This window comes from Mercenaria mercenaria, chromosome 12, assembly GCF_021730395.1.
Source record: "Mercenaria mercenaria strain notata chromosome 12, MADL_Memer_1, whole genome shotgun sequence".
Classification (NCBI taxonomy): Eukaryota; Metazoa; Mollusca; class Bivalvia; order Venerida; family Veneridae; genus Mercenaria; species Mercenaria mercenaria.
Genome location: NC_069372.1, coordinates 19,688,691 through 19,702,742, shown reverse-complemented (window position 1 = coordinate 19,702,742; position 14,052 = coordinate 19,688,691). Strand labels below are relative to the sequence as shown.

Genomic DNA, 14,052 nt, shown 5'->3' with positions numbered 1-14,052 from the left:
CATCGCAAGGGTGCACACTAAAATGTAATAACATTTTGATGAAAATATCTTTATTTCTATTTAAAGAAAATAATTATTCTGTATTGAGCAATTATCTGCGTGGCAACACAGCATCCTGTGGAATTAATTTCGACGTGATTTTTCCGTGTAGTGCATTAAAATCAATGTTTAACGACGAGTTGATTCATTAAAATAAACAGGGCAGGGCGGTTACTTAGCATTTTTGCGGTTCGGCGTGTGGCCGTTAAAATCGAACGGACGTTGTTAGTCTAAGCTGGAACAACTGATACATATTAGACCTTCCTGGTTTAAGACATATATAAAATACGAGTACGATGTATTAATTTTTTCAAGAATAATTCCAGCATTTAATCGCGTATTTTTTTTTTTTTTTTTTTTTTTTAATATTCAGGTGTGAAGAAACTCGGGTGTGAGCACCAAAGCAACATATTTTAAAAAAAATGGAAAATTAATAAAGTATTTCATATTAAAATTTGTCTTAAAAGGTTCCCGTATATTGTGATAAATACTCGGCGGCGTGAGAATCACACGGTTTCGGGTATAGCCGTGATAATCGCACGGGCGGTTTTAGTTGTACACATATTTTCCAAAATGATACATAAAATTGTTCAGGAATGATTTCTGCATCAACGGGTATAAAATATTGGCTATTCAGGCGCGTATCAATTCGGAGGTGAGCATCAAAGCCACATACCTTGAAAAAAAAGAGTTTTTTTTTCATGAAAATATGTGCCTTTCTTTTTAAAATAGTTTCAGTTATTCAATATATTTCATCTAAATTGGACTGAAATGCATAACCACGAGCTAATAAACTATTAAAAAAATCCAGGGCCTGGGCGGGTACTAGGCATTTTTTGCGGGGTATTTATTTATTAATTTAATATTCTGGTGCGTAGCAACTCTAAAGTGAGCATCAAAGCAACATATTTTGAAAAAAAAATGGGAAAAGTAATAAAGTATTTCATATTAAAAGTTGTCTTAAGGTTTCCGTATCTTGCGATAACTACGCGGCGGCGTGAGAATCACACGGTTTCGGGTATAGCCATGATAATCGCACGAGTGGTCTTAGTTTTAGACATATATACCATTATGATAAATAATATTATTCAGGATTGATTTCTGCATAAACGGGTATAAATAATTGGGTATTCAGGATCCGTGCTGTTCGCTTTTAAAGCCTATTGGAATTGGAGAAACTGTTAGTGAACAGCATGGATCCTGACAAGACTGCGCGGATGCACAGTCTGGTCCGGATCCATGATAGTCGCAAACCCACTATGATGATTTTCTCATGGCGCGGCTCAATTATAGTTATCGGGTATGAAACTCTAAGACTCTTTAAAAATATTTTTCAAGAAGTGTTTAACAAACTGGATGGGTTTAAACTGGATGGGAGTTATATGGAAAATCATATTAAAGAAACGATCTTTTATGAAACTTTCAACATTTATTTAATGTTTTACAATTATAGGATCTAAACACCAACTAATGGCTCCAATGGCTGATGAAGATATTGCATAATAACTAAGTCTGTTTTAAAATATTATGTAATATGAGAGATAAAGATAAAGTGTATCAAAACACTATACAAGTATATTTTAAGCAAAAAAGGGCATAATTTATTAAATTTTGGTGCAAGAGTTATGCATCTTGTGTCATATGATGTGGGTGATGATGTTGAACAACTATTTTAAGTTATATTATTGTAATGGTAAGACTTGGTGTTGAAAGATTCAAAGCTATATGTCAAAATGTGGACTTGTACAAAAACTGAACCAATTTCAAAGTCCAAAAGGGACATAATTCAACCAAATTACCCTATAGTGTTATTAACTCTTGCCTATAGAGACTATTATTATAAACAAGTGACAAAAGTTTCAAAGGGCCATAGTTCAGTCAAATCCTTGATGGAGTTATGTACTTTTGCCTAAAACATGGTATAATGATGATAAATTACTGTTGTAAGTTTCAATACTTTCAAAAGGTCCTTTTAAAATATGGACTGGTAAGAAAAACTTAAAACTGGTGTAATGCCAATGCCGATGCCATGGTGAGTATGATAGGTTTACTTATTTTTCAATTAATCTGACTTTAAACTGAAAACCTCCTAGAAACTGTGATTCTATGAAGTGCACACTTGAAGATAATCTGCTGAATATAATCATCATATATGAAAGTCCTCCTTAAATCAAATTTCACAAATTGAATAACAAATTCATCTTCTTTGACCATGTATAAAGGCCTGGCATATGGTATGAACTCCACTGGACAGCATGATGTGCCAAGAAAGCAACTTCAAAAGCTGATGGCTGACCTAAAACAGATAGAAAAATATTTTATAATGATGTCACTTAATTAAGTTAATTGCAGTATCAAATGTCAAATATATTGCATACTGAAATAGCTAAATTTGGTTTTATCCAAAACATTTTCCTTTTAAAATCATTTTTTTTAACAAGTCTGCTTTTTGCTTAATAATATGCTACTTTATATGAAGGTCACACTGACATTCAACATTTTAATGTAGCAAAAAAACAAAACAAAACAAAAACAAGAAAACAACAACAAGAAAAAAAAACAAGAAAACACATGATATGATGGTGTTCTAAAGTTCTTGTGCTCAATTCTTTTAAGTCAAAATTTCAACCAAGAGTTACCTACCTTGGTTTTCGATAGGTTTGATGACAAGATCTTATATAAATGCTCATTTTCTATCCAAATTCTGACCAAACTAGCTATATGGACAATTTTAGCCTACATTTTCTTATAGGTCAACTAGCATAAATTTATTCCCTATATATTTATAATCCCCACTAAACAGGATCCTGTCCAAACCAATTTGATAAGGATTCATAAAACACCTGTGGACTTGACATGTAGTCCATGTCAGAGGATCATAAATTTTAGAGATATGTACATACATAATTGGTTATTTCCAGTATTTTGCATTTTATTGTCTGTAATGATTGAAATGCAGCTTTTTTTCAGAATATACACACTTTTTAGTTGATGATATACTAATTGTAATTTCTCAGTCATGTTGAGTAATGTCCCAACCAATTAAAATTTAACTCTTACAGCAACGCAATTCTCATCCTTTTAGAAAAACTTTACCTGTATCTAACAAAAATAATTAAAATGTATTTAAAACACAATAAGAGAAGTGACAAGTACTTTTTATTCAATTATTATGATTAATCTAAGTAACAAAATGAAACCAGAAAAAATTATCACTGCTGGATTTTATTAGAAATTAATGAAGTGCTCCATTGCATTTTAATTAAATATCATTGTAATAAAACTTGATTCATCATAAAATGAAAGTACTATTGTATCTTATCACTATTAAGCCCTGATTTAATCAAGTGTTCTAAACTTGTTGTAAAGGTAAGAAGTGATTTGCTGTAAAGATGAAAATTGTCACATGCAATCTGTGTACTGAACAGTAGCTTTATAGTAGCTGATTATGATAAAACAGAAGCTAGTCTATCAATAGTCTAGCCTTGTAAATTGGCCCTTACTGCAATACATTGCAGAGATAATTATCATTATGGATAAATTGTTAATCAAATTTCTAAATAAAAATGGGGCATCACTCTGAAAATATTGCTGACAGTGTCCCTTGTCAAAACATGTGCATACAGTATCTTTTGAAAGCTAAAATATATTTAACTTAAGAAATAAACTTGAACCAATGCTTATGCCAGGTTGAGTAGTCGAGCTAAACATTGTGTATGATGGATAATCCACCTATGCAGTTCACAGCTCCATTAAGATGAGTTTAAAAAGGCAAAACAAAATATTGATATAAAACATTACAAATATCACTGACCTTGTAAAGTTCTCTATCCAATAAGAAGTACTTCCACTGATGCAAGTGTTAGCATGAAGTTCTTCTATTTCATTGTCTTAACTGGAAGTATATTAATTTTTTAGATTACTTTTAAGAAAAAATCTATAGTGCAAAGATGATATAAAGCACAGAGGTAAAAAAAAAACAATAACATGTTATAAAAGCAAATAAAGGACTCAGTTTCTACATACACTGTACCTACATTTTGGTAAGTATTCCAAGTTCAAAGACAAAGATTTCAATATTCATAAAGTTCTCCAGATTTCCTTACAAGAGAAATTTTGCATTATCAAAAATATTTAATGTCAACTGTCACCATACATACATAATATAATGAAAACACTTTAACTGCTTTACAAACTTTAAGTATTTTACTCTCTAAATCTTAACATTAGAATGATTTTTAAGTCTAAGAACTTTGATAAATATGGGCAAAGTTTTTTTTTCCAAATCCTATTGCCATACTTTTCCTTTTAACATATCTGTAATACTGACACTACAAATTATCATGTCTATATAATGCACTAATGGCATGTTTGCCAGTAAACACACTGATATCTGTATACTAGCTCCTAGATTATAATATATTTAAAAAAAATATTTCTAAAATTGTGAATATAGCTAGTCTACAATCTGTGATTACATAAAAGTAATTTCTCCAAAATAAAATCACTAAATTAGAGTGGCATCTGACACTATTACATCAAAGTAAGTAAAATGACAAAGTTGGATTTTTTTTAATAATTCTTAATTATCAGTCTAGTGGCTAGTCTATGAGATTTGTAACTTATATAGTATAACTTACAAATACTTTTATAAAGAACCATTCACCATGTTCATATAGATCTGTAAGAATGTCCATCCTTACCTAAGTCATTGAACTGTGGTGATAGCCTCTCCAGCTGCAAATATTGGTTAATCTTTCCCCATTAAATTAAAGATGGTCATCATGATCAACCATTGACTTTCAAGTACCAATCTGAAATATACATTTATATGTGTTGATAATATAGGTTTGTTACAGTGGAGGGATCAGCTATGAGGAAATATCTGAAATGCAGACAATTTTATTTTATGAAAAAAAAATCACCACTTGGAACATACTATTTTCTAATTAATATTAATTCAACTCAATATCAATAAATGGGAAAGTATCAATGGTCATTTTCTTAGTTATATAAAGTTTCACCATAGATAACATAATGTATAATGATGAAAGATTTTTTTTAGTTAGCATTAATTTTGTAGTAACTTATATATACATTAAAACTCCTGAGTAAAATGATCTGGATCACATGCTTCTTGGAATAACCAGTACTAGTGTCATACGAGAAGTCCTGACCCCACTGGGGCTCGAACCCACGACCCCTGGATTGAGCTGAGCCAACAACTTACATACCACATAATTTAACATAAATCAATGAAGAACTCGTGCGGATGCATTGGTTGACAGGGCTAATACGCTGTCCTACAGAGGTGAAGGCCCCAGGTTCGATTCCTGGCAACTCCCATTGCGGTGTGACCTTGGGTAAGGCACTTTATCATGATTGCCTCAGTCGGCCCAGCTGTAAATGGGTACTCGCAAATTGCTGGGGGTAAGGTATAATTGGTTTTAACTGTTCTTAAAAAAGGGTCGCTCAAAAGCTCTACAGAGCTTATGTTCATTGTTTCACAAAGCGACGTTAGATAAAATTTACCTTTAACCGAATCCCCTTTTGATAAATGTTTTTTTTAAATTAATTTCAAAACATCTCAATATCTCCTCTGTTCCATATGATATGGATCCCGTTTTAAATTTTTGGATTACATATCCAACTGAACATCTAATTACGGATCACTTTTACGAATTTCAGTAGTTGAAAACAGCTAATAATTCACAATTACAACTGCTTAGTAGACCTAGATCTATATTGTAAAATTATGTCACTCTGGCCAGGCTTTGGCTGAAGAACTTCAAGAAGTCTTAGAGCACCCGCACGCTACTGTAGGTGTTATTATTTTAAACTGGTTGTATGTAATCTACTAGATCCATATTATATGTGGAAACAGATAAATAAGATAAACAAGTGACTGTCAATCAGAAAGATCTAGAATCTACAAGATTTTATTTCAAAAGTGCAGATCTACTTACTTTCGATTTCGCAAGCTCCACCATCTTGTCTCTTCAGGCGGCGAATGATGAAATTAAAACGTGCGAATCACGCTTTTCTCCAAAGGTGTAATTACACCGATAACAGATATTTGCCTATGGGTATGTCAAGCAAGTTATTAGAGTCTTAAATTAACAAGAAGTTTTACTGAAGAATAATAGGACATTTTTGAAATAACCAACTCATTATTTGCGCACCGCGGCCATGTTTTTCGTAAATTTTTAGACAAAAAGGTGATTTTCAGAGCGTGTAAATCTTATTATTTTGAGTAGCTATTCACAAACAACAGTCCCATGCACAATATTTAACACCTCTAGCAAGTTTTAAGACAATCTGATTCGTGAAAAAGATAAGTTACTGTGTTCTGCAAGTTTTTTCTGAAGCACCATAAAAGCCGGTAAAATACGTCAAATTGGGCATATTCAAATCAATATATTTAAATTTCAGGAATATAAAATCAAAATCAAATTATGTAATTTACAAAAGCTATCTTTGAGAATTTGATATGCAAAATTTTGCAAATATTGAACAAAGAATAAGCATTTGGGCAGGTTTTGAAAAACATATATAAACCGTGGACCTGGTCACGACCGTGTGATAATCACGCTACACCGGCACAATTATAGGTCATATGGCGACTTTTCAGCTTTGATGGTGGAGGAAAGTTATGCAAATAAGGTGTGAGCAAGTTATGCAAGTACGATGTGAGCAATGTGACAGTGAAATCAAGCCAGTAACAGGTGAACGTATATTAGTACATTAATCAATTTAAAGCTCAATGTAATTTCAAATTAAGAAATGTATAAATACATAAACTAGTTTAAAAAATTCCCGAATCGAAAACTAAATACTTGTAAGACAACAATTCCCCCAAACATATTTTTAAATTTGTAGTAATAAGGTAAACGCAGCTTCACCCCCCCCCCCCCCCCCCCCCCCCCCACTCAAAAAAAAAAAGAAAAAAAGAAATGCTCGTACAATCGGCAATATGTAACCATCATTGAACAATTTCATACTGCAGCAGGTAGACCATCTTAAAACCAAAAGTACACTGAAGCAGCACTGAATGAGATAGATTAATAAATATACAATTATTAACTCTTGAGTTATATAGGGGCCTCCGTGGGCGAGTGGTTATGGTCGCTGACTTTGAATCACATGCCCCTCATCGATGTGGGCTCGAGCCTCATTCGGGGCGTTGAATTCTTCGCGTAGGGAAGCCATCCAGCTGGCTTACGGAATGTCGGTGGTTCTATACAGGTGCCCGCCCGTGATGAAATAATGTGCGGAGGGGCACTTGGGGTCTTTCTCCAAGATAGATACAAAACTGCGACTCGTCAACAATTACCAGCACAATTTATGAAAATAAACCTACTTCCTGTTAGATTCGGTGGGGAACATTTAAACGCTGTAAATGCTGTACCTTTCTGTTTTATATATACAATCCATAACCTGACCACTTCGGTTAATATAAACACTCCAAATTCCTACGAGCTTAAGATATTGCTATAACACATTTAAACCTCTCAATAACAAGACGCTTTCACTCTGTGATGTCATAACTGGTCCTAAATAAATAAAGACCTAAATAAGGTTGTTACCTAGATAGTATAACATATAGCAAGGTTAGCATTTAAAACTATTACATTTACTTTTCCCCTACATAATCGTGAAAACGGGATAGAAAATGGTAAATCAGCATGATACAAAGTATCAGATGAAACAAAATTAGTAAATTAAGTCACTACATTGAAAACAAAATGGATACGAAAATAGCTGTAGTTCAAGAATTGATTGAAAGTAGAAAATATCCTTCGAATGTTCTCTATAAACTCATCAAAACTTTAGTGACTACAGAGTTAGTATATCTAAAGGAAAGCAAAAACTAAACTAAGATCTTATCAGAAGATATGTATACAATTTTAAAATATCTTTGCATGTGTATCTTTAAACTTTTCCACAAGTTTGAATAATAAAGAACTGACTGTAATATTCCTTTACCACACGATGTCGCGACGCCTCTTTAATAACCTGTCAGTATACAATTAGCTTTGACACTAATTAATGTATTTGTTTTATTGAATAATCCAGTAATAATTCCTGGCCAGTTTGATCATCTGATATGATGCTTTTACAGTGCAAATTATGGCATATCTATTTACAACCGGGAGCGTTGGTGGCAATTACACTGGGAAAATGTTATTATAGGGTTAAGTTTATAGTCACGTCGGTGAAAAGATCTTTTCAAAGCATAGAACGCAGCTAAGCAACATGCATATATGAGCCGTACCATGAGAAAACCAACATAGTGGGTTTTCGACCAGTGGATCCAGAGCAGCCTGCGTATCCGCGCAGTCTGGTCAGGATCCATGCTGTTCGCTAATGGTTTCTCTAATTCCAACAGGCTTTAAAAACGAACAGCATGGATACTGACCGGTCTGGATCCATGCTGGTCGCAAACCAACTATGTTGGGTTTCACATGGTACGGCTCATATGTAATAGCAGACTCGAATGAGTTGTGTCTGTTCACGAAAGGTAATGAAATGTGCAACACCCTCACGCCCTTTAACACCGTAACAAATCAAAGAGCATGGCATTTTATGACGAAAACTCCCAACTGCATGTGGCGGGATATGAACCCGGGTCGCTCGGGTGCTAATCCAATGCTCTAACCACTGCCAAAAAGTAAGTGACCGTAACACTTCACCTCTTCAAAGAAGTCGTCATTTATAATGACGTTTAAGCCATTTTAGCATACAAAGTGCCATTTTCGTAACGAGATAACATCCGTTATCCTGGATGAGCCCCCATCTTACAACTTTTAGCCGTAACAAATCAAGAAAATAAAAAAAGTGGAAATTCCACAGGTCGCTCAACACGACAAAAACGAAAATGTTGCAGCCTCGGTTTGATTGAGCATGTTCATGGACGGTAGTGGAAATGCATGCTACCGTCCACGCCTAAGAAGCATTGCATTTTATGACGAAACATCGCAACTGCCTGTGGCTGGATTCGAACCCGGGTCACTCGGGTGCTAGTCCAATGCTCTATCCACTGAGCCAAAGAGTCGACTTCCTGACGCAGTTGTCAGAGACTGGCTTTAAACGTGCAGGTTATGCGTAAAGCAACCATAACACCTGCTTATTAAGCGGAATTCTATTATAGTAAAAATGAATGTACCCTATGACCGCAAATGACGAGAACATATAAAAAAACTGAAGAATTCTTCAACCCAAGCGAAGATATGAACATACATCAATAAGTGGCAAGTGATTCGAAATCAGCGATCTTAACCACTAGGACAAGGACGCCGTAGAAACATTTTCCTTTTAGAACATACTTTTTAGGTAAGTCATAGCGCTGATGGATTAAGTAATAGAAAGAGCATTGAAACTCGAGGGTAAACGATTTGTACGAGGGGGCATAGCCCCCGAGTATAAATCGTTTACCCGAGAGTTTTAATGTTCTTTCTGTTTTGTATCATAGCCTTCCATATATGGTAGTTGTAGGCGTTCCTCATTGCCATATGCAGCAGTTCAGTGAGTACTAAAAATCCTTGCTTTACAAATGTCCCAAGTAAAATAAACCAATGCGAGAGCAGAAAATCAATAAAATACACTTCGCTGTCTACTGTTCCAGACACGCTGGCATACTTTCCTATCCAACAGTGCGGTTACTAGCGTGCGGGTATTAAATACCTGCACACTTTTAGTTACCGCACCCTGTAGTCGGTGTATACGATTTACCTGCAGCAAATTTGTTAAGAAAAAACACCGAGCTATGATACAAGACATGTTTAATGTTATTTGCATCTGCTGAACTCACAAGAAACATACCTAAATTCACAATGTGGTGTGTTTTGGGCTTTAGTGACATGGTGTCAGCTTATATATAATCGTACAGCTGAAATCGCTTGCGTTTACAATGCAGTTAGTGGGCTAAACTTAGTTTACACTATAATAGTTTATGGTATATTTATTCTATCTGTTGTAAATTTTCCTTGTAATTCAAAAACAAATCCTGGTATGTCTGACTAACTGAATAATGTATTTGTTAATGTCTTATTACTGACTAACGAGGCTCTTGGAAGAAAGTTTAAGATGCTTCTAGGAAAGCTCAATACTTATAATTCGCTCTCTGTGCTTTTCTGATGATTCGAACTGCGCTTATGTTGTATCAGCATTTTTAACTAGAGAGATTAAAGTGACATACAGGTATCCATTGACATATTTTTGTGAAATTTGCAACAGTCTATCGTTAATTATTTGAGATAATATAATTTATTTTAACAGTCGGGATTTTTGAAGCAGTACTGTACGGTGTTTTAATAGGTCACGGCGGAAAATACATCAGAAAAAAACATTACTGCTCTCGGGAAAGTAACTTCTGCAGTTACTTGAATACTCAATTTGCGAAAGTGCTGACAATTTCAATTTCATTCTATATATGATAAAGACCCTAACAGCCGGATACAACACATGTCAACTGTTTTCATTATACTGAGTATTAATTCGAATGTTATTTGACAGGTCTATTTGTAGTTTTTAAATATAATAAGAAAAAGCGTTCTATGTGTTTTGAAACAAAAAGCTTAAAAGCGCAAAAATCGAAATTTCATTAGTATCGATGGCTGAACAAATTTTTAATGAGAACAATGCGGGAGAAAAACTGATGATAGTTTACAAGTTTGACTATATGTGTAATTTTACATTCGTTTCATCAGAAGGAAGCAACTCTTAGACGACCTTTATTCTTTGCAGAGAAATGTATCACAGTTGGAACAGGCAAATCACAACAAAATAATATCATGACGAAATATTTTTGATAGAATGGAGAGAACATTGAAATAGAATACTGTTGACATAGTTGTGGACAGCTTGTTTCATTCAAAATTGTGGATACTTTACATTTTTAATAGTACTTTGATGCCCACTGAAAACCTGTTAATGTTCCATACAAACGCATTTGTTGAAATGAATAATTTATTAGGGAAAACACATTTCCCTCTGTAAAGATAAATACTTATCATGTAGGAATTTAGGAAGCAGTGCCATATCGGAAGTCAGAACATATTTGTGGAACATACTACGCTTAAAAGCGTTGTCAACAGAGACATGAGTTGAAAGTGTGAAACCCTGTTCAATAATATAGCGAATTATCAGATCATCATAAATAATCAAACGCGTGTACTTGTTTTCTTTGTGTATTGGCACTGTAACAAAATGGAATGTACTTTGTTTCTTTATTTTAAACTTTTAGTGCCAGTGATATTTTTTTTTTAAACTGACGTATGCATGTCATTTTCTTTTTCATATTTCGATATTCTGAATAAATCTGATGCTCAATATTTGTTGAAACTCAAAACGTTTTGGGCTTTAAATGTTCATAAACTCCAATAATCAAAGCTGATCAGCACTGCCCGAGTTTGCGTTCAACATCATTACCTTAGTGTAGATAGACAACAATCAAAACTTTTGGAAATTGATGGCAACAAGTCATCTTTTAAGGCATTAACTATTTAAATACAAAAAAAAAATGACCGAAATGTGAAAGGTCTGGACATAAGCCGGAAGCTGCATTTTTGGGTTGTTGTTTAAATCAACATTTCATTGTTCTACAGCTACATATATGCATAATATGAGGGGCCTCCGTGGCCGAGTGGTTAATGGCGCTTACTTCGAGTCACTGGCTCCTCACCAATGTGGGTTCGAGCCTCACTGGGGGCATAGAATTCTGTGGGGAAGCCATTCAACTGGCTTATTGGAGGTCGGTGGTTCTACCCTGGTGCCCGTCCGTGATGAAATAATGCACGGAGAGGCATATGGGGTCTTCCTCCACCACCAAAGTTGGAAAGTTGCCATGTGACCTATAATTGTGTCGATGCGACGTTAAACCAAACTAAAACAGAAAAAGTTGCACAATATGAGAACAGATGATGTACACTCACGTGTAAATTTCTCATTTAACTTTCATTGTTTATAACTGGCATCCAAGCATATTAACAGCAGGGCTGGCTCAGTTTGTTTGAGTCTGGTCATCAGAACTAATAAAATTTGCAACGCTCCTCACATATTCTAGCGCCTGTTAAAGCTGAACACTATTGTACAGATAACTTGAATTGACTCCGTGATTCAAACGAGCTAGAAAATATAAAACATTGAGTCCATGTATCGGGATATACATTTTACGGCCGTCACATGAAACTTAAAGACTGCTGTTTTGATAGAATTAATAAGGCGATATTTTGGAAACATAAACCAAGCCAAATATTAGTAGACCCAGTTTGCTTGAGTCTGTTCATTAGTCGTAATGAAATAATGTATAGAAAAACCGTTTCTTAACGTTATTGATACACGAAAAGAGGTTATACGTCCGCGGAATAATTTCACGAGGGCGTAGTGTATTCTACCAACGTATAACCGATTTTAAGTGTATTAATTTAAGTTAAACTCGATTTTTCGCGACAAAAGTTGTGACGTCATCGCACGTTAACGTGACGTCATTTAAGCGTAAATATGTTTTAAAAGAAACAAGCATATTAGAATGAAATATCCAACAACCTTACCACATTTCCAGCATTGTCTTAAGCGGAACTCCGTGATCCAAATATTACAATATAAAGCTGCAGTAAAGATGGTGTGTAGAAAAGATTAATGAATGTCGTTTCTATATTTCTTATGTCAGATTGCCTCACTAATGGGTTTTATGGACATTCAGATAGTAAGTTACTATTTTGCTGACAAAATACGTTCAAACTGTATAGCTGAGCATGTATTTGTTTTGTTTTGGGATTAACGCCGTTTTTCAACGGTATTTCAGTCATGTAATGGCGGGCAGTTAACCTAACCAGTGTTCCTGGTCTCTGTACCAGTACAAACCTGTTCTCCGCAAGTAACTGCCAACTTCCCCACATGAATCAGAGGTGGAGGACTAATGATTTCAGACACAATGTCGTTTATCAAATAGTCACGGAGAACATACGCCCCGCCCGAGGATCGAACTCACGACCCCGCGATCCGTAGACCAACGCTCTTACCTACTGAGCTAAGCGGGCGGGTATAGCTGAGCAATACCGTGACCGAAATGTGCTGGTGTGATTTCAAACCCAACAAATACAAAATAATTGATGCACACATTTAACTTGCAAACCTGCAGAAATATATAACACTGATTATTTTACTGTCAATATTCTGGCATTATATGTATATATTATTTTCTTTTCAAACATCTCTTCATGTACAAAGATCCGATTGGAGTTTTATTTACAGATATTACTGATTATAAATAAATCATGATCTTTATATTTAAAGATGATGTTTTGACATAATATACAGTGACGTGTTGCGTTATCATTCTTGTAGTATTTGAAAAAAACAAAGATTTTAAGACAACTCACTTTTTCCGCAACAAATTTGGAACTGAAAAGAACATAACTATGTTGAATGTTTTGATTAATATACAGTACAATGCTTTAATGTTGATACACTATTTTAACTTCTTTTGAAGAAAAATAATTTCGACTTGTAACTATTTTCTTTTAATCTAGTCAGTTTTGAAATGTATACAAAACCCATATGTTATGCTAGATAATGTAAACAATAGAAGACACCGGAAGGGGTGCTCTTAGTATCACATTTTCATCATACAATGTAGATCTAATATGTTCGAAATTTCAGCTAAACATGGAATAAAATGTTTCTTGATTATCAACTCAGTCTGGTCCTTGTTTCTTATTTATTCTTCCGATTAGAAAGTTTTCAATAATATATGTTCACATTTCATCTTAACCTCTCTGCGACGTCTTAACATACCGAGGGAATAGAGACGATGATAAACGAAAGCTATATCTATTCACTATGTACTGCCGTCCCAGGAGTGGCTTGTTAACAAGTCTTATCTAACAGAGTTTCTTTTCATTTTAGGACAACATTTAAAATAGATTTAGATGTAACTATGGCAACAGAATAATATGATATCGGAAACTGTTTTCCTCTCCAGTCCCGTAAGGGTTTGGTGTACATTTTGTA

General features: G+C 34.4%; 1 long non-coding RNA gene across 1 annotated transcript; it reads right to left on the bottom strand.

Annotated features, from left to right (window-relative positions):
• Positions 1-1,448: 1,448 nt before the first annotated feature.
• LOC128547250 (uncharacterized) lies at positions 1,449-6,636 on the bottom strand. The gene is made up of 4 exons (XR_008366408.1): positions 6,006-6,636; positions 4,743-4,853; positions 3,854-3,934; positions 1,449-2,335 (listed from the first exon to the last, which is right to left on the bottom strand). It is a non-coding gene; the product is annotated as an uncharacterized LOC128547250 (long non-coding RNA).
• Positions 6,637-14,052: the final 7,416 nt, after the last annotated feature.